Source organism: Protopterus annectens, chromosome 12.part0 (genome assembly GCF_019279795.1).
Source record: "Protopterus annectens isolate FY-2018-M chromosome 12.part0, PAN1.0, whole genome shotgun sequence".
In the NCBI taxonomy this organism is placed as follows: Eukaryota; Metazoa; Chordata; order Ceratodontiformes; family Protopteridae; genus Protopterus; species Protopterus annectens.
This window is the reverse complement of record NC_056746.1, coordinates 904,660,812-904,681,048: the sequence shown is the minus strand read 5'-3', so window position 1 is coordinate 904,681,048 and position 20,237 is coordinate 904,660,812.

Here is a 20,237-nt window from a genome sequence, read left to right as displayed (position 1 = left end):
CATAGGTAGGTACTAGGCTATCTGCCCAAAGGCATTTATAAGCCTAGCCAGAATGTATTGGCTTTCGCCACGCCCTTAGATTAGTTCCCTGTGGCTCTGTCCAGCACAGCCACTGAAGTGACCCCTGGGGTAAACTTTCTGTTTCCCATCCACTCGTCAAGGTTTCTCTTGAAGAGTGTTAGTGAGAAGCTCTGCCTAATGTAGATTGGAATCTTGTTCCAAAGCATGGGAAGTCTCTGGGACAGGAATCTAGCCCACCAGCACATCTTATTTATTGTTGTGGTGAGGTTTAGATCCCTAGAGTGTGTGGCTCGAGGGGATGAGGTTTTCTTTAGGTGGAGCATGTCCATCAATTCTGGGTTGGACATGGCCTTGTATGTCAGGCAGAGATCACCTATGAGTAGGCGGTATGCAACCGAGTACAGCTGGAGTTTCTTCAGTCGAGCTGCATAGGGCATTTGTTTGAGGCCAGTGATCCTCTTGGTGAGGTACTTCTGTGGTCTTTCCAGCTGTTGCAGGTGTCTTGTAAGGTACATCCAAAATGGGGTGTTGTACTCTATGATGGGTCTGATGAGTGATGAGTAGAGGGGCCCAATGACCTCTTTTGATCTAGATGCAAACCCTTTTGTGATTAGGTGGGCCACATAGAAGGATTTTCTAACCACTTTGGCGATGTGATTATCAAAGGAGAGATTACTATCTACTTGGGTCCCCAGATCCTTTATTATGTTTTCCGTATTTAGGGGACTACCACCTATGTGGTTGTTTGTGGGTACTTTGTTTTTTTCCAAAGGGGATGACTATGCACTTTTTTGGCATTTAGCTTGAGGCCATGATTTTGACACCAGGTATCCGTCTCAGTGAGACCCTTTTGGAGGATGTCTGTGTCAGCTGGAGAGTCAATGATAGCCCCTAGTTTGCAGTCGTCTGTGAACTTGGTCAGCCATAGTCCTCCTGTGCTTGCCTGTACCTCTGAGAAGTATATGCCGAACAGCAGGGGTCCTAGGACTGAGCCCTGGGGAATGCCACTTGTAACCAGTTTAGAGTCAGACCTAGCTCCCGCAACTCTCACCATGTGGGCTCTGTCCATGAACCAATTGGCAACCCATCTTGTGACATAGGGGTTTATATTCAGGCTGGTGAGCTTGTCTATAATACCAGAATGGGGAATGGTATCAAAGGCCTTTGCAAAGTCTAGGTAGGCTGTGTGTACCACCTTTCCCTCATCTATAGCCTTGGTAATTGCCTCAAAGAGGTCCACCAGGTTTAGGAGGCATGATCTGCCCTTAACAAAACCGAACTGGGTAGGGTCCAGTGTTTGGAGGTCCCAATGTCTCTGTTAATGAGTTCTGTGATGATGTGCTCCATAGCCTTGCAGACCAAGCTAGTCAGGCTTATAGGGCAATAGTTCCCGGGGTCTGTTGTGGCTCCACCTTTGTGGAGCAGAATAACTGTTGCTGTGCACCATTCTATGGGTACATAGCCTGTGGAGAGGCTGAGTTTGAACAGTGTGTTTAGGTGAAGGGTTAGTTCATCTTTGAGTTTGTGTTGGACGCAGCCTGGGACACCGTCCGATCCCATTGATGCTGTGTTTTTGGCTTTGGAGAGGGCTGTTTTAACCTGAGTGTCTGTGATTTCAGGGACTCTACATTCTTCTGGTATGGTTATGGGCCCTTTTGGGGGTGAGAGGGGGGTGAAGTTTGCACTGAACCTGTCTGCTAGGATGTTGGCAATATCGGTTGGCTCAGTGTATTTTGTGCCATTCTGCACTAACTCCGAGCAGATCTGAGCATTGCCACTTAGATTCTTGACATAGCTAAAGAATGCCTTGTGGTTATCTTTGGAGTCCTTGGCAATTTTTCTATCGAAGCTCGCCTTGGACGATTTTATGAGGGATCGTAGTGTCTTGCTGATACTGATCAGAGATGTCTTCCCTTCTTGGGATTTTACTCTTTTCTGTACTAGTTTCCTCCTTCTATTGTATAGCTATATCTTCAGAAATCAAAGTTCTGAACTTCCTGATGTGCATGGTGTAATTTAAAACCATTCAGCATTGTACACTTTGACTGTCTTTTAAAACTTGCAGTGTCCCATTGGGTGGCATTGGGGTCTACCTGAATTCATAGGTAAATTATAGACTATCAGTCTGCAGACTATTACAAGCCTAACTAAAAACTAGATATCAGAATCAAACCCTCTATCTTATATTTATGAAATAAAGACCTTAGCCATTATGGCATCTCCCACCTTGAAGTATTTCACTTATTCTGATCCCCGCTTTATCCATTTTGGGGTCACAGGAGAGCTTGTGCCCATCCTGGCACTCAGTGACCTCAAGACAGGAAGTTAATAGTGGATTGGATACTAGTCTAGCATGACATGCACTTAAACAGACACACACACACACACACACACACACACACACACACACACACACACACACACACACACACACACTCGCTATACACACCTCTGGGCAGCTTAGAGGATTGTCGGTTCACTTACAGTATCTTTGAGTTGTGTGAGGAAACAGGAGCACCCATGAAAAACCCAAATGGATACAGGGAGGACATAGGATGTGGCTTGGAGAGCATTCCAGTTGAGAATTGAACCTGAGAACCAAGCACCATGAGACAGCAGAACTAACTACTGCACCACCATGCCACCATACTTTACTTGCGTGTTTTGAGATGTATTTTTGCCATTTTTGTATGTAAGTGAATCTGCGCATGTGCAGGCCAAGTAATGCAACAGATCACATAGAATAATTGCATTCTTATGCTTTGGTTTTACTTATTTTTCTATTAATTTTACACATTAAATGTTATTTTTACTCCGATGTATACATGATATAAGCTCAACAGTTGCAACACATTATCTTGTCTGAACACCTCACTGCTGCCCTGTAGATTAGACTTAATATCACATCTTTCTACTTGTAGACTGCTCTTCTGAGTACATTTTGAGTAATATATATTTCCAAAGCTTTACATATCTTAAAGAATCAGGCAAGGACAGCTTCATTCTAAATTGCCATTTGCTGGAGTTTACTGAGGTTCTATTTTTTGGCTAGCTACAAGAAAACAATACCGGTTACAAAATGACCTCACTAGTGTACTCCTTGGCAGACTTCTTTGGAATGGCTGAAGGCTTCAGATGCTGCATAACATTAGTCCAGTACTTTTACTATATTGATCCAGCTATATGCGGAAAATGTAAATACACTGAATAGCTGGAAATGTAGATTGATCAGTGCTGAATCAAGAAGATACATGATCAATCAAGACTATGCATAATGACAGTAAGTCCTGTAATTCTTCAAGTGATCCATTGACAGTAGATAACAAGGCTACATGTACAAAAAAGCAGGAGGGTTTTAATGTCTGATATAAAAAAAATAATAAAATATTTGGGAAGCACAAGCACTGGCAAAAAAAGTTAATTCAGTCCTAGAAAAGAAAAGGAAAGTCCACTATATTCCCATATACATTCATAAACATAGTGCATACTTCCTTACCTGGGATTGTACTGTTAGGCTGGTATGCAGTTTTTAAGAATAAGAGTTTATAGACAGCGTGCACTGCGCCAGATGCTGTACAAATGTGAGGAAAGGGGCATCATTGGAAGTGGATCTCAGTCTGGGGTTCTTCTTACTTTTAACATGCCGGCTAGAACTCACACCAAAGCATTTAGAGTTCAAAGGCTAGGTACAGTAATGTTTTGGTTATGATGGGGAATCATGACAGTTATAAAATAAATTTAAGTTGCTTGAATTTATGTCACTGTCACCTGAGAAGGAAAGTATCTGATTCTGTACATTTAACTTTCTGTCACCTTTGGCATCTTTTTGATTAACTGTGAGAGAAGTTAGCAAAAAATGAGAAGAGCAAAATGGCTATTGAATGATAAGTTGAACAAAACAGTACATATAATCTATGTCTGTCTGCTGTCTTAATGCTTCTCTAAAGCATCACATACTGCTATCCATTACTACTTTCCACGATCAAGGGTGACACACAAATATTTCAGCATCCCAAGCCATGGTTGTAGAGTACTGATGACAGTGCTGCTCCCATTGGGGAGATGCTGATGTAGTCATGGTCTTGGGGTAGGACTGAGTTAGGCTGTCCCACTGCATTAGTGTGCACTGCACTCTGTTATTTGATGCATTGCTGCACCCATTTTTTTAGTGGATGATCTACACTGTCTGACACATGATGCTGTTACTTGACAGCATATTACATTTTCTGGCACAGTGGGTTTGCATTTGTCGTTTCAAGTGCTGTAGGTACTTCCAGATCTCTCGACTGTCCCTATTTTGGAGAAACATTCCTATTTTCAGGCCAATTTACCCCTGCACAGATGCACAGAATGTCTCTGTTTTTGTAGGTATGGCCATATTTTCAGGATTAATTTACCTCTTCACTCAGTTTTCTGAATCTTCTTCACCACATGTGGTTTTTGAAGCTGCCTAGTGCACAGAAAACACACTACATGACCAACATCATAGTGGCACCAGTAATGTAAAGGAATTATTATACTGTCTGTTTGCCAAAGTGATTATATTTTCCATTAGTTTTTGTCACTTTCTGTTTTTTAAAGGTGTTTCAGGAGCAGGAAGACTCATGTGGTATTTGGTATTCAAATTTTATGTTAATTAAATGCCCAGATTTTTAGCTGGATGTTACTATTTTTTAGGGACCTTTGTTCCTATTTGACTGTCTGCAAGATGGGAGGTATGGGTTGTACATGGTTAACTTTAGGAACCTCCATTATTCTGTGCACTAAGATTAACATATTTGTGAACCACAGTACCAGGTCTGGAATCCATTTGCATACTTATCGAATACCTCCACTCCTCCAGTTATGCAACAATACATGCTAATACATTATGGAGTTCAAGCCACTTTATGAATCGCACAGTACTCTTATATGTGTTTTTATAGGTTCTACTACCTAAAAGAAAAAAAAACAATATTTATTTATTTAAATTTGTTTACCAGGGATTTTCGACTTTCAGCGGAGGCCTGAGGAGAAAAGATCCATATAATAACGGAACAGTCAGTATTTTAAACAATAGTGAAACAATCAGAGAAATGATAGTAATAAATGACATAGTAACATATATTATTACAGTTCAAGTTAGTAATAAAGGTAACAGGATCACTTAGTAACACATATTTTATCAGTTACACTTAATAACAAGAAATCGTTCAGTGGAGTAGTGTCTTAGAGATACAATAGCTTAATATACAATGGAGTAGTGCCTCAGATATGTCTGTTTGGTACTGTAAATTGTTATGCTTAATGTTTTTATACTTATAATCACATAGGATCAGTAAGCATATAGAGATATATTGAAAGTTGAGAGTAGGGGGAGAGAGGGTAAGGATGGGAGTAGGTAAGGTATTCAGTAAGCATAGAGATTTATTTATGTATGTATTTATTTATTTATTTATTTATTTATTTATTTATTTATTGACATGTGTTAACCGGGTTGGTCCAGCTGGGTCTGTGGCCCATTTTCAGTGGAGACCCGAGGAGAAAAGCTCCATTAAACATATAGTTTACAGCAAAATAAATCATTAGCATGCAAAATCTAATTAAAAAAATACAAGTAGAACATATAACAAGATGGTGCAAACAGTGTAGAAGTAATATTTTACAGAGTAACAATGTATTTACATATTTGCAAGAAGAGTTTAGTCATCAGAAAAAGGTAACAGAGATAAGAAGGTCTCTGTGATAGAGGCATACAAGTTGTATGTGGGGTAGTTAAGGCAGAGGAGAGGATAGTTTTGGTTGGGGCTTGGCAGGGGTAGATTTTAGAGTTAAGTAGATGAATTTTGAGTTTTTCTTTAAAGTGGGATGGGCGAATGATGGAACATATGTCTCTGGAAAGTTTGTTCCAGGCTTGCGTAATGGAATATTTGTAAAGGAATTTGCCTATTGTTTTTTTGGGTTTGTACATATGTAGTAGTAATTGATTAGAGGTACGGAGAGTATGAGAAGGAGAATAGATTGAGATGAGGGAAGTGAGAGAAGGACAGGATGAAGGTTTGTAAAGAATAGAGTGTAGTATTTGAAGTTGTGATAAAAATAGTAAATGGGGGAATTCAAGCCAGTGGAGAGAATGTAAGGAAAGGCAGTGATGTGAATTATGTGGAGTGTTAGTGATAAATCTAGCTATCTTATGGTAAGTTTGATGGAGTTTGTTGGAGGTTGTAGTTTGAATGTTGGTAAACTCAGGGGCTGCACAGGTGAGGGAGGGTAGGAGAAAGGCTTGGGCAAGGAAGAGTCTTGCATTTGGAGTTAGGAATATTTTGTTACAGTAAAGTAAACCCAGTTTCTGGTGTGTCTATTTTATTCTTTGGAGTATGTGCATATTGAATTTGAGTTCATCGTCGATGATTACACCTAAGAGTTTAGTGTGAGCTTCAGGTTTGATAATAGTGTTATTTGAAGAAGTGATGGTAAAGGTGGATTTGTGGTGAGTGAGTGAATGGGGAAAACAAAGTAAGAGTTTGGTCTTTTTAGGGTTAAGGATGAGAAGGTTACTGGTTAGCCATTGTTCGGTAGATAGGAAGACCTGTTGAGTATGAGTGTGGTGTTCAGAGATGTCGTCAGAGATGGAGATGATAGTAGAATTGTCGGCATATTGGATGAGAGAGGATTGTTTGCACAGTGTGTGGAGGTCATTGGTAAAGATACTGAACAGGAGGGGACACAGGATGGACCCTTGGGGTACTCCTGTTGGAACACATATGAAAGGAGAAGAGGAAGAGAGCCATTTAACAGATTGCAGTCTGCTGAATAAGTAGCTGGAGAACCAGGCAATGGAAGAGGAGGATAGATTAAGATTAGCAAGTTTAGATAGCAGAAGGGATGGGAGACTGTATCAAAGGCCTTGGAAATGTAAAGGAAGTGACAGGAGATGAGTTTATTATTGTCTAGTGCCTCTGCAATGGTATGGGTGAAGGACAGGAGGGCAGTAGTAGTGCTGTGGTTGGGATGAAAGCCATGCTGGGTGAGAGGGAGAAGATTGTGAGTGAGGAGGTGGTTTAGTAGTTGTGAATGGATACATTTTTCAAGACTCTTGAAGAGGGGTGATAGGATAGCTATGGGGCGGTAGTTAGATGGGTCGGTAGAGTTACCACCTTTATGTAGTTGGATGGTGAAGAAGGATTTCCAAAGGGTTGGGACAGTGGATTCCTGTATAGACTGATTTATTAGTATGGACATTGGATAAACTATGGTGTCAGCAGCTAGTTTGAGGAAGGTAGGAGATAGATTATCTGTGGAGGGAGAGCAGAGTTTCAGCTTATTAAGAAAAGATCAGATATAGGAAGTAGGGACAGGATGTAAAGAGAAAGGAGGTATATTAGGTAGGTTGGGAGGCATAGCCAGTGGAGTAGTGTTAGTGTTTGATGGTATGAGTGTCTGGATGGTATCTATAAAATGTTTATTTAGTAGAGTAGCTGTTTCTAGAGGGGCTGTATTAGGGTAGGGGCAGGGGTTTGAGGGATGGTCTGGTGAAAGAAGATTGTTAATGGTGGACCAGAACATTTGAGGGTTGGATTTGCAATTGAGTTGAGCAGAATTGTAGAAGGATTTTTTATCTGCAGTGGTTTGTTTCTTAGTAAGATTTCTGAGATGTCTATAGCTATGGAGAAAGTGTAATTCTTTGGTTTTGATCCAGGTTTTCCAGGCCTCATCTCTTTTGAGCATAAGGGACTTAGTTTCTTTGGAAAGGCAGGGAGCAAAACTGGATTTTATTCTAATCTTTCAGTGAGGAGCAAGGGAATTTAGGGTGGTCAGGAAGATTCCATTAAATCGATTTACTGCATCATTTAGAGGAATTAGTTTAAGGAATGACCAGTCAGTGGAAGATAGTACAGAGTTAAATTGGGTTAAATTAAAGTTAGAAAGTTTACGGCAGTCACGATAAAGGTGAGATTTGGGAGGTTGGGTGGGGCATCTGAGCACAGAGGTGGGGAGGCGATCACTAAGTTGGTTTGGTAGAGTAGTGGGGTTGTGGTAGAGGTGAGGGAAGTTGGTGAGTATCCAGTCTATTATAGAGCTAGAGGAGGAATTTTTGTGGAGTCAGGTGGGGGACGATATCAATTGATTAAAACCATGTGGATTGATACTGGTTTGTGGAGAGTCAGTTTTAAGTTTGGCCAGTCTAAGTTGATGTCTCCTAGGATGAGGGTTTCATAGGGCATATTAAGAGAAAACCAGGATAGTATATTTTCAAGTGTAGATAAGTTGTTACCAGGAGGAATATCGATGGAGACAATAGCTATTTTTTTGTGGGGGATTGAGGTGGTAGTTAAGGAGAATTAGTTTGGTTGGGTGAAAGTTCGAGATAGGTGTGGGGAAAGGTGAGAGGTTGAGGTAGTCGGAATGGAGGATGGCAGCATCACCTCCTTTCTTTGGGAATCTGTCTGAGTGATAAATATTATAGCCCGGTGGGCGAATTTAATTGTTGGTGATTATGTGACTTAAGCCAAGTTTCAGACACGGTAAGGATATGGGGGGTTGTATGGGCTATCCAGGCATGGAAGTCAGTGATTTTGTTTGTTAGGCTTTGAATATTCATGGAGTATGGCTAGGTGTTTGGATATAGATGAGTTAGTTATAATAGGCTGGGGAGGATGAGGGGTATTTGTAGAAGGAGGAGAGGTGGAGGATAAGGGGTGAGGGTGGCTAGGAAGAGAGGAGGAGGGGCCAGGGTTGGGGTGGATATCTCTGGATATAAGTAAGTTGTTAGTGGGTAGCGGAAGTATAGGCATATGTAGAAATAGTTTGTACAGTTTGGGTTTAGATCTGTAGGTAGGATGGAGTGTTTGTACCCTAAATAGTTTGTGAGGACTTGAGTTGGGGAGGCTAAATAGGGTTGGAGAGATATTATAGAAGGAGGGTGCTGAGTGAGTTGTAAAAGTACGGGAGTTGGGACAGTAGAGTAGTGGATAAGAGAGGTGGAACTGGTAAGAAGTCAAGGTAGCAAGAATGTACAGAAGTGAAGTGGTGATGTTGAGGTATTGCATTTTACAATAGGATGAGGGGTAGAGGTGTCAGCATAAAAGTAGTTTGGGGAGGAAGTGATGTAGATAAGAGTTGAGGTAGGATAATGTTGAAAGGATGAGAGAGGAAATGTTGTAATCAGAGATTAAGAGGAAGATTTTAGGTAGTGATCAATTGGAGAGGAAGGGGAGGCAGTGTATGGTATAAAGGAAATTGTATTGTGGGTGGGAATGGGGGTAGGGTAGGGGGGCAAAGAGAGCCCGAGCATAGCGAGGGTGAACAGAGCGGGGCTAACACCCAGGGCAGACCTAGCTCATAGAAAACAATCAGTAAACGGGAAGTTGAACTAGCTAGGGAGGAGGCAGGAGGGTTATAGAAAAGCAGAAGTAGATTAAGAAAAATAAGTCTGGGCAGGAACCTTTAAAAGAAGAAAGTGCTAGCTTTAGGCTGTACAGGTAAATAAATTTAAAAGAAATACCTGTGCAGTACAGTTGGTTATACTGAAGAGAGTGGCAATAGAAAGAGACAGGGGAAATTACAAACAGCAGAAAAAAGGGCAGAGATTCTGGCAGTGATTATAGGAAATAGACTTAGTGAAACAAATATTCCAGGGAAGGGTAGGATATGGGAAGGAAATGGACACTGAAGTATAGTATGAGGAGAGAGAAATGGGGAAGAAAAAAGTAAGGTTAGGGCTGCTGGCATATTTTTTCCGTAGTGGCTACAGAGATCTGGTATTTTAATATGCTACACTTAATACATGCGGGCACTATCCAATGTTGAGAAATACTTGACAACAATAGCTATAAATCTATAATAGTCACCCACTGGGACACATACTTAATTGGTCTTGTTAGCTTATAGATATCTGCAGGACAAATGACCAAATAAAGGAGGATATCAGACTGAGGTCCACAGCAGGGTTTTTAACAGTGGCCAGGGGAACCGCAGGGAAAGCTCCACTAGGGTTTCTAGAGTTAAGAGGAGGACAGATTAGTTATAAACAGAGAGAATGAGAGAAAACTGGAGATAAACAATGTACAAGGCAAAAAATAAAAAGCAACCAGGGAAAGACAGTTATTTAGAGCACTAATTACCACAAATATAGGTGTTCAACCAGGATAAAGTGGCTAGAGAACACATTAGCGTTTCTCAGTTCAGGTCAAAGAGAAACTACCTTAAAATAGCACCAAATGGTCAGCATTAGCTAGGCAACAAAATAACAGTAAAACAATACTGTTGCAATCCTAGCACAGCATTCAGAATGAATCATACATATAACTAGGAAATTAGGTCATATTCTACAACAGGTAATATATTTTAGTAAACACCAGGTGCTGGTGTACTTAGCAACTGGAAAAACACCTCTTAAAGTTCATCAACTGGAGTTGCAGCAATACTGGCATACTAGACACCACATGTGAGAGTTTGTCAACAAAGTTGCTTCAAAATGCCATACAGAAATAATACCCAGTTTAACAAGAGAGATTAGCTAAAAAACAATAGTTAATTATAACTATAGATTGGCACCAGAAACAAGTGGAGAATAGGAAGAGAGACAGTGAGGAGGGGAGAAATGGGTTCAGCCTGGTGAGGAGCAGGAGCATAACCATTTGTCATGTAGGTGGGACTTGAGCAGTTTTTTGAAGTGCATTAGGTTTGCTGTGTTTCGTATGTTCTACGGGTGGAGTTCCAAGATTTAGTTACTGTTGCTGGATTTTGTAATTTGAGTAGTCATTTTTTTTAGGATCATAGAGTCCTGCTATTGAGGTGGGTTTGTACTAGGTCCTGTAGGGATGGACATTTGTTGGGTAGGTAAACTATTGACTGTGCTATGATAAGTTGGTTTAGGGTTAGTAGGTCGGGCAGCTCTAGCCGTTTGAGTTGTTTCAGAACAAGACAATGATGGGTTCTGTGGGGAAGGTTAGCAGCAAATCTGGCTACCTCATGGTAGCATGATTCAAGTTTGCTTAAGTCTGATTTTTTGAGGTTAGTAAACATAGGGGAGGCATAGTGTAAAGTAGATAATAGGTAGGACCTGGCAATAGCTTGTCTGGAAGAGTTTAAGAAAGGTTTTATTCTGTGCAAGGAACCTAATTTAATGTGGCCTTTTTTGATGGCATGAGATATATGTTTGTCAATTTTTAACTTGTCATCTAGAATGATACCTAGTAGCTTGGTTTCTGAGGTGGGTTTAATTAGAGTGTGATTGCAAGGTCATGGTAGGGGAGTTAGTTTTGTGACATTGGTTAGGGAACAGCATTAGTTTGGTTTTGTTGTGATTAAGGATGAGCTTGTAGTTTTCTAAGAAAGACTCAAAGGCAGTAAAAGATTTTTGAGCATTGTCTTGTAGTTGTTTTAGGGTAGGTGCAGTGCAGATGACAGTGGAGTCATCTGCATATTGTATGATGGAAGCAAGGTTAGTTGCTTTGTGTAGGTTATTGGTCAGAACTGTGAAGAGCAGAGGCGCAAGAAATGAGCCTTGTGGAACACCTACTGTAATGGGAACTGGGGAGAAGAGGTCATCTTGCTATTTGACTGATTGATAGTGGTCAGATAGGTAATTTTGGAACTATATGAGAGTGTTTTTAGTTATGTCAAGTGATGCAAGCTCACATAGGAGTTCTTCATGGGACACTGTGTCAAATGGCTTTAACGTGTCGAGAAATATTTAGGCAACCATTTGGTCATTGTGTTTTAGTTGACTGATTGTACTGGTAAATTTGAGGAGTGCCATGGTGGTAGTATGGCTTGGTTGAAATCTGTGTTGTGTGTGGGAAAGGAGCTTATTAGATAGTAGGTGTTACATCAGTTGAGGGTTGATGCACTTTTCTCAGATTTTAGAAAGAGGGGATAATATAGATATTGGCCTATAGTTACATAGTTCTAGTGAGTAGCCTCGTTTGTGGAGTGGGATTACGTAGGAGGTTTTCCAGATTTTAGGTACATACTGTTCAGTGATAGATCTATTGATCAGTATTGAAATTGGGTAGCAGATGACATTGGCTGCTAGTTTGAGGTAGTCATTTGGCAGTTTGTTGGTGTCATGCATTGTGGGTTTCAGTTGGCTTAGCAATTTCTTTATTGTACTTGTTTATACAGGTTTAAGAGAGAGAGAGTGAGGTAGGTGAATCAGTAATAGTAGGGAGGGTGATTTGTTGCAGGCTACTTTTGTTTTTTATGAGTGAGGATGGAGTTTATGAAAAATTAGTTATTTAAAGTGGGATGCTATGCTTTGTTCTGTGTTTTTGATATTTAGGGATGGAGTGGGGGTGTGGCCTGTATGGATAAGCTGATTGACGGAAGCCAGGAATTGTTGTGAGTTGTTTTGATGCTTGCACTGAATGTTTGTGTAGTACAGGTTTTTACCAGCTTTAATTTGCTTTTTGCAGACATTTCTTAGGTGGCAGTAGTTGTCTATAGAAGGTTTTGATTTGTTGGTTATATGTTGATACCAGAGTTTATCTGTTTGTTTTATTAACTATTTGGTGTATTTAGAGAGCTAGTATGCTACAATGCCAAAAACTAATGCTTGAAGCACACAAATGTGAAAAACTAAACTGTAAAACTAAAAACTAAACTGAAAAACTAAACAGTAAAATGTTTTCTTGCAGAGGGTTTGTTTTCCATGCACCCCTAATTTTGAACTGATATATTCCAACCATGCAATCAGACAAACATGAGAAAGGGAGAAATCTCTCAAAACAAAGCAGTCATTGCACTGAGTGATTTTCTATGGAGAATAGTAATCAGAGTTCTATTTCTTGGCATCTCATGTTTTGGGCACCAGACTCTCAAGGAAAACTAACTCAGCATCCTGTAGAGAAGCCATTTTATGTGTATACCATCCCTATGGAATTGTAGATAGCATTATGAATCAATCATTGCATCAGTACAGACACAGCAACAGAGTTTAGAAGCAAAGCTAGGGAGCAGGAAGTCAGAATTGGTAGCAAAGGTAAAACATAGGTGACAAAGATATCAGAAATGATGTAGAAGGTAAAGAATAGGTGAGAGAGAGATGCCAGAAACTAGTATTTAATGTGTGCATGTACAGTGCTGGAAGAAGGTTGCCTCCTTGAATTGCTCTATGTGGTTTAAAGTAGAAAACTTTTGAAAATAATATTAAAGTCTGAATCAAATTTGACTTAAACTTTAAACAAAAGGTGAGTGAAGATGTCCCTTGAACAATACTGAAGGAGATACAATGTGTGCAAAAGTTAGATAGGCATGAGGGAGATGAGGTGGTTGTCGATATGGAAGGGAGTAGTCATAGGTTTATACTAGGCTAATGACCACCAGGGTCTTTACAAGCCTAGCCATGCAACCAAACCCAGTTTTGTCCTTGAGTTCCTTAGATGCCTATATGATGGGGTATGTTAGTAATGAGGTAGCTAAGGGTTATATGAGGAGGTATGTTAGTTGGGAATTAATTTACTTACTATCGACCTCTGTCCATCAGACACATGGGAGCCAAACCACAGGCGAATTTGTGATTTCTGATCCAATGATCAATATTTCATTTGAATACAGTCAGGGATGAACTTTGCTTCACTTAGATGGGGAGCTTTTTCCATATTGTGGGGATCCTTTGAGACATATATTGGTGTCTCCAGTATGTCCTATGTATGTTGCACTCAAAGTTCAGGTCCTTGGATCTAGTGTTTCTGGTGCTGATTGTTTTGAGGATGTGCAAGAGATCCATCAGAGCTGAATCTGAGGATGCCTTATATGCCAGGCATAGATTGCCTCTCAGTTACCTATAGGAGACTGAGTATAGATAAGGGTCTTAAGGTGATAGGTTCCGCTCTGTGTGCCAAGACAGCCAAAAAAATGCTCAGACTGATATTAAGGAGGCTATGAACAACCTGGAGGTGTTTAAAACTGTATTAAAGAATGTAACAACTGTTTGATGAAGTTCAAAACATCTGAGATTGATTGGATATGATTTGGTGGAAAATCTACAGGAACAATGAGACGTCATGGGGACTATCAAGCAGCAGGTGACAGATATCCACGCAAAGATTTATGTTTTGTTTAAGCAGTCTAATCTTATGAATATAATTTATTTACTACAGCAGACAAAATGAGAAGGCTAAAACTATAAATATATGATGTTTTGGAAGAGAGTAAAAGCTGGATTTGTTGGACAATGCAGAAAGTAAGATTGCGGTCTGAAGAGGATTTGCCAAGGAATCATTAGACATTGAACTGGCAGAGAATGGAGTTGCTAAAGTCTAAGAAACCTAGGCTGATTTATTTTTTTTGGCTTTTGCATCATATTATGGCAATGATCAAGTGCTGTGGAGATTGTGACAAACATGGCTTGAATTAGCCTTGGAAGCTGACCAGTGTTTGTAGTGTATGAAAATTCAGAAGTGACATTGACATGTGCTTTATGGATGGGATTTGAGTGGAAAAATATAAAACCGAAGCTTAACTTTTCTCTCTTGGTGGTGCTGAAAGTGCAATGGAATGGTAGAATTAAAAGTTTTTTTTCCATTTTGTGTACCTTACAGCTGATGATCAGTTGTTCTAATTGTTCCGAACTTCATCTTGCTAGTACTGTTCCTCAGGACTGGGACTACCTTTGGGTTGGGAAGGGAAGTGGAAATGCAGGTTGGGGAAGCTGTCGCATTGCATACACTGTCCTGTATGCCAGAGCTTTTTTTTTGTTGTTGTGCCCTAAATGGGCAGAGCTGTTGTTGTCACACTCTTCATTGCATGTAGCACCATTTAGCTCTAGCCTTCCTCTTTGCCAAATTTAACAACAAACTGCCATGCACTTGCAGCACTCTCTCATCTCTGAGGAAATTCCAGATTGCAGGAGAAACCCCACCCACCTCCATCTCAGAATGGGGAAGCTGACAACTCCCAATCCTCCCACCCCCACCTGGCTCTTACACCTGATCCACTAATGAAACTTGGGTTATCTGTGTCACACTCAGGGCTCCATTCCTCTCACTTTGTAGTGAAGGTGGAATGACCAGACACGACAGTTTGTCCCAAACATTTATTAATATCTAAAACATGCTAAGCACTTTCATCCCTTGTATCAATAAACAATATTTTAAAAGAATAAAACACAGTCCAAAATAGGGTAAGACTAAAGCAGGATCCAGGCTGGCAAAATCAGTCTTAATAATAAGACACAATGAACGCCCACCTTCAGTTATGAAAACTTTTAATGCCAAGGTAAGCGCTTTTGCATAGATGTTTCATCAGACCAATAACAAGTAATAAAACTAATTTGTTTAAATACATTTGCGTATCCAATTATGAAACAGCATTAAAACAATTATCCAAGCAACATGGCATATTGGCATCAAACATTAAAATACAGCATAGCAAACAAACATTGTGAAATGGTAAAACAGTGTACATTAATAAAGGGCAACAATATAAAAAACAATATAAAACAAAATCAACGTATTCTCCTCATTTTCAAAAAAGGATGCAATGAACCTCAATCATTCAGACCTTTCCCATGGTCAGCACGTATTCTAATGATCCACTTCACTTCTACTGACTCAGTATAAGTCCTGATGTCCCCTTTTCTATCATTTGGTCTAAAAACATCAACAACCATGAATATGAATAAATGTTTATCACCCTCATCCCTCACATGTTTAGCTAAAGCATTCTTGGGGCAATTCATTCTAATATTATAAATATGCTCTCTAATCCACTGTTTTAAGGTTCTACTGTTTTTTCCTAGATAAAACACCTGACGATTCACATACCGCAAGATAAATACCATTATTAATGTTGCAATCGGCTGCAACATCAAAATTATATATATATATATGTCTGGTATCTGGATGTATAAATTGTGAAGCACTGTTAATATATACACAATAATTACACATGGTACAAGGCTTGGTACCAGTGGGTGCAGTACTCATGGTATCTATCTTACATTTCACATAATATAACATCCTCCTGATCGTGTTCTTATTCCTAAAACAAAAGGAAGGAAAATTCCCTACTACATCTCTTATCATCGGTCCTGTAGTAAGGAGATGCCAGTGCTTCTCAATAATCAGTGTAATGTTTTTACAATTAGTAATATAATGTAAGGTCATACCTAATGGATGTTTCGAAATGCTATTCTTCTCAAGCATATGATCAGAAAAGTAAGTTTTTGCTATGGATTTCCTCAGGGCTGCAACTTCTTGAAAAGTTGTATCAATATCCCTGTCAGCATAACCCCTCTCCTTAAACTTTGCCTTCAGGTTAGCAAGCTCATTTTTAAAATCATCATCATTAACGAATAGTCTAGAGAGATGCATTCCTTGTCCCTTAACTATATTATGAAAAATGTGATGGCGGTGCATACTTCTCCTGTGAAGATAAGTGCTCCTAGTACAAGGTTTTCTATAAATCCCCATTCTTATAAATCCTTCTTCAGCTCTACAAATGTTTACATCAAGAAAATTAATTCTAACAGCTGAATAAGATGTTATAAACTTCAAAACTTACCTAGTACTGTTAACAAATTCAAAGAATCTATATAAATCAGCCGGTGAAGCTCTCCAAATAAGGAAGAGGCCATCCACAAAGCTATGATAAGACAGTGCATTGTCTTTGACTGGTAAGTTAATAACATATTCCTGTTCCCAAAGAGCCGTCACAATGTTGGTGTAACTGTTGGCACTGGATGCGCCATCATTTTGTAAATAATAACAAGAATCAAACAAAACACATTATTTCCTAACACAACCTCCTTAAATTAACAAAGCAAGTCCACAAATCTCACATCATACTCACTAAAGGATCATAAATATTTTTTCAAACACAGTAAACCATACTGATTTGGAATTACCACAAATAATGACTGAACGTCCATCGTAACAAACAAAAATGGAAAAATCAATGAGGGTATCGCTGAGTAAGCTGTATAATTATCTGTATGCTAAAAATCCACTTAATCCTGTGATTCATGGTCTCCCAAAAATGCACAAAGACCCTGTTAAACCCCCCTTTAGACCGATAGTTGCAGGTCGCAACTGGTCTACAGAAACGTTTTCTGTCTCTGTTGAAAAACATCTTTGACTTGTTATAAACAAAATTGTCTACATTCTTAAAGAGTCTAAACAGTTTCTGCAGGATTTTTTTCCATTTACTGTTGAATTTCCTCCTTTGTGCAGAGGGATAATGCGTCCTGGACTGACCTATTTAAAACGATTGAGAGAGGATAGGCAATGCTATTGGCTGCTATTTTAGGTGTTTGCTTGGAATGTCATCAGCTGAAGAACAGCACGGTTTAAGTTTGTTTAACAGTAGTTTTATATAGGATGTGGGCACTGGTTTGAAGGTGAAAGTGGATGTGATGATATGTAGCTGTTGGGCAGGGCTGAGATTAGATGTTGAGGAATCCTGCTTAGAGTTTCCATACTACCTATAAATTAAGAGTGGACCTGTATTGCAATTTTGAGTGGTGAGTTATTGGGAGAGGGGACTGGGTTGAATTTTTGTTTGGAATGTAAGATTTCTTTAATGGATGTCTAATATTTTTTAGGCTTGTCTTTTGTATTATTCTGAAATTTATTAGTGTAGTTTTTTGCCTTCATTTATTTGCTTTTTAGTATGATTGCAAAGCATTCTGAACTTTTCAAGATATTTTTTATATTTTTGCCATTATTTTCCATGTTTTTTCTCTATCCTGCATTAGCATTCTACTCTTTGGATAGCCATATTGCAGTATTTATGTCTAGCCTCTTCCTTCTAGGAGGTGCAAGGCTGTTTAGGATAGTTAGAAAAGTTATATTAAATTCATTTACAGCATTGTCTAAGGGGAGGATTTTTAGGAAGTTCCAGTTAATAGATGATAGTGTAGTAATGAACATTTCTGGGTTAAACTTGGAAAGGTTGTGTGTTATTCTACAAATATGCGGTTTAAGTGGAAGTGTGAGATGTCTGGTTGTATCGACTGGAAGATGATCACTGAGAGAGTCTGACATTCTACCTGTGGTGTAGTATTTGCTAGGATTTTATGCACTTCCCCGAGGTGTGGTTTAAACCCCTAAACCCCTTGAACTTATATAACCAACTCCTAAACCACTATACCTCAGAAACAAGGGAACATTCTGTGAAATGGCCATCTCAGACTTAATATAAGTAAAACCATTGTTGTTTACCATTCAATCGCTATGTTTTAGGACACACTCCAGCATGTCTCAACATTTCAAATGATTACCCAAAAGGAATTTACTACCAATACATCAAATATGTAAAATATATACAACAGGACTATATTTATTAAAAAAAAGATGGGCATAAGTTAAAGAATAGTAGAGATTAAATACTGAATTAGGTATATGTTTGAAAAGGTTAATTGAAGCTGAAGCTTAAAGGCATAAAAATCAGGCAATTTGGAAGGTAAAGAAGTATGTATGTACATTTTGCTTTAGACTGGAATTTTTTTTTTAATTTATTCTGAATTATTTATATGACAGGATTCCTTTGGGGGAGGAGTGAAGTGATTCCCAGTTTTTAAAGGCAGTGTATGAAAAACTATAGTCAGTGGTGTGCAACATACTCAGTGGTGTCAGGATTGCAAGCTCTATGGAAGGGAGTGACCGTAGCTGCTAACTGGTCCTTTTGGGAGTAAGAAGACTGGTCAGGCAGGAAAGGATTTCCATTATTAGGATCAAACTTAGAAATAACTGATATATTGATTTTATTGGAAGGCAATTACCCTTTCCTATGTAGGGCAGTTCTGTTCTCTTTTGAGGGACGTTTGCTAACTCTTTCTCATGTAGAAAGTGATGCTTAGAAGAAGTGACAATATATAACAGGGCATATGCTAGTAATTGAGCTTGGAGAATACATTTAGCAATTATACTTTTAAAAACCAAAAGGACAAAGCTGGTAAAACCAAGGTAGAATCCACAGATGAAAGGAATCAGTCCAAAAAGAGAAAGAAAGAAATAAATGCAGCTTTATTAAGCAACAAAAAAATCAATTTTAACGACAAAAAAATCAATCAAGCGCTTTCGCCAGGTAAATACCTGGCTTTATCAAGATAATCAACATTACACTACGAAGGATTAAATACTTTTCATCTAGTCACATGATCACCAATTGATGTGCTAACCATTCAATTAATTGAAAATGGATTATTTAAAGTGTCCTAACAACAATAAAATTCATATCAAATTATGTATAAAAAATCCCTAAAATAGATAAAACTGTTAAACATTATGAAAAACTAAAAAAAACTTTAAAAGGTGCTCAAAAAACAGTGTTTAAATATATATGCGTGTGTGAAATGTACAAAGGGTGAAAATAATTGGGAACTGTAATAATGAAATTCATAACCTAGCTTTTCTTAACTTAAGTACACTGGATATACTAATGTTTTCATTAAGGCCGGGGGGCTTTGCGGCATTGAGTCTAAGCTGCCATAAAAGCTCCCTATATTCAAGGCGGGTTTCCCAGTCCCCTCCCCTGGCATCCTGTTTAACCTGCTCAAGGACCATAAACTTAATTCTCATGTTAGGGCAAAGAGCTATTATTATAGGTATTTTAGTAGAGTTTATGGAGGTAGTCCTCGAAAACAATTTCCTTTATTTTAATGGCAAATTGTTTAAACAGAAGAAGGGTGTAGCGATGGGGGCAGCATGCGCCTCATTATATGCAAATATTGTGCTACACCATTGGGAGAACAACTACATATTTTCTACTTATTGGGCACAGTTTATAACTTACTATAAACGATACCTTGACGACATTTGCTTACTATGGAATGGAACTCTTGAGAGCTTCTTGGAGTTCATGAAATATATTAATTCCACTACACATTTTTTATCTTTCACATATAATGCCAGCAAAGATGCATTGAACTATCTTGATGTATCCATACTTAAGGACTATTTTAATTGTACTTTTCAGTCTAAGTTATACAGGAAAGCCACTTTTTCTAACTCATATTTACACTTCCATAGTGGTCATCCATTTCACCAGAAGAAGGGTTTAGTAAAGGGGCAGTTCATCCGTGCATCCAAAATGTCTAGCACAGATGAATACTACTTAGAGGAAATTGATTTTTTGAAAAAAATGTTTATTCAAAGGGGTTACCCAGTGCCTCTAGTAAACAATTTGGCCCAAGAAGTAACCGACAACAGGCAATCTAAATACCTTCCATTATTAGGTAGTGGTTTACAAAGGGTTGAGCAGAATGAACAAGTTGAACCATTTAATCTGCA